The following is a 2,062-nucleotide window of genomic DNA, read 5'->3' as shown; positions in this document are numbered from 1 at the left end:
ATCTCTCTGCTTAGTGTTCAGATCCTCGTACAAATTCTGTGGCCTTGTGCAGCTTCTCCAATACAGCCAACTTTTACTTGCTGCCTTTTTCTTCTTCCTTTTGCAACCCCCATCAAGACCCCCCTTCCCAGGGCTGAGCTCTGCCCTGACTCATTGACTCCCTCTCTCTCCCACAGTGAAGGTAACTCTGGATCCAGACACAGCCCGTTGCAACCTTGTCCTGTCTGATGACCGCAAAAGTGTGAAACGAGAAGACAAGCCACAGGATGTCCCTGACAACCCTGAGCGATTTAAGTTCTCATCCTGTGTGCTGGGCCGTGAAGGCTTCACTTCAGGGAGATACTACTGGGAGGTGGAGGTGGAGAATGGAGGAGGATGGGCAGTGGGAGTTTCCAGAGAAGATGTGAAAAGGGAAGAGCATATTATGTTTAAACCAGAGGAGGGCATCTGGGCGGTGGGGCAGTGGGCAGGTCAGTTCCAAGCTTTCACCTTCCCAGAACACACTGTATTTCACGAGATCCAGCGTCTCAAACGGATCCGGGTATCCCTGGATTATGAAGAGGGACGGGTGGCATTTTTCAATGTTGATAAGGAGACTCCAATCTTCACATTTCCACTGGTGTCATTCAATGGGACAAAAATCCACCCGTGGTTCTGGCTGGGTCCTGGGACACGGCTCAAAATGTGTCCCTGACAATGGGAAGGGAGGAAAAGAAGACCTGTTTCTTCATCAGACCTCAGTATCTCATAGACTCACAGAAGGATTTAGATTGGAAGGAGGTCTCTGCTGCCACCTCCTGCTCAGAATAGGACTAACTTCAGGGCCAGGTTAGGTGGTGGTGAATCTCCAAGGGTGGACATCCCACCACCTCGCTSGACCTGTCTGGGGCTGCACTTATTTCAAGGTGGKGGAAGGGGAGAATTACTCCCCAATGGTTGGTCAACATTTCCCTGGTTGTGACTGTTGCCTTTCACCCTCACGCCTTACTGTATTAACAGCACTTCCTTAAAAAGAATGGCATGTCTTCAACAGGGAGAAGTTTGTAAATGCACTGAATAAAGTTACAACAGTGAGATTTGTCTGTCTTTGAGTCTAGCACTAACGCCTGCACCTWRSGCAGTTGTCTTCACTCCCTTTAAAGCCAGTGGACAGTTGTAGGCATTTTGGGGAACATGGTTCCTCTTGTCCCCAACGAGACAGCTAAGGCACAGAGGTGGGATTGGCCCATGGATGTGCTTATCCCAGGCCCTGGCTCCCGCACGAGCCCTGATGGCTAGTTCACTCATGTGCTGTAGATGTTTAATGGTCTGGAGAAGGAGCCCACCTTTGGTCCCTCAGCCTGAGGGAGGAAAAGACGCATTTGACTACACCACCGAGAAGTCTGTAGCATGCTCAGGGTCCCACATGGGCTGAAATAAAGCTGAAGGATTATACATTCATAGAATCATAGAATTGGTAAGTTTGGAAGAGGAGTTCTGGAAATCATCTAGTCCGATCCTCAAGCACGTGGTCCATACAGGGATCGAAATAACAACCTTGGCATTACTAGCACCGTGCTCTAACCAACTGAGCTAAGGAAACCTCAAATGCCCATGAAGCAGGGCATCTAAACTTGAGGGTTGTTTTCTGGCAATTCCAGATGATTTGGCTGTAGTAGAAGCTGCCACCTCCAACGGGAGCATATACATATCTGCTTCCTCTGAGGCAGAACATGTTTTTTCATACATTGGGAGGAGACCAAAGAAAATAGCTCAGAGGTGYGTTCAGGCCTTTTGCCTTTCTCTCCRAGTCTGACCAGCACTTGAGAGTACTGCTCCCACACAGTTTGAGGCTCCCGTCTTGGATTTATTGAGATGCTGAGTGTCAGGATGGGACACAGAAATGGAGAACTCCAGGCCTCCCTAAGTCAAGAAAGAGGGATGCAACTTCCCTATCCAGGCCAGGGCCATCCCTTGGCTGAGGTCAGCCCATCTCTTCCCTACTTGGTTTACTCAGCACCTTGTCCTCACTTCTCCCACACCATCCCCCATGCACCTCCTAAGGCCCACACAGCACCTTTGG

At 49.8% G+C, this 2,062-nt stretch overlaps 1 pseudogene; it reads left to right on the top strand.

The window, feature by feature from the left end:
* Positions 1-176: 176 nt before the first annotated feature.
* On the top strand, positions 177-694 carry LOC146585303 (butyrophilin subfamily 2 member A2 pseudogene; annotated as a pseudogene).
* The last annotated feature ends 1,368 nt before the right edge of the window (positions 695-2,062 follow it).

Source organism: Rhea americana, unplaced genomic scaffold (assembly GCF_003343005.1).
Source record: "Rhea americana isolate MKP2758 unplaced genomic scaffold, rheAme1 scaffold_828, whole genome shotgun sequence".
In the NCBI taxonomy this organism is placed as follows: Eukaryota; Metazoa; Chordata; class Aves; order Rheiformes; family Rheidae; genus Rhea; species Rhea americana.
The sequence above is the reverse complement of the archived record's forward strand: the minus strand, read 5'-3'. Positions and strand labels throughout refer to the sequence as shown.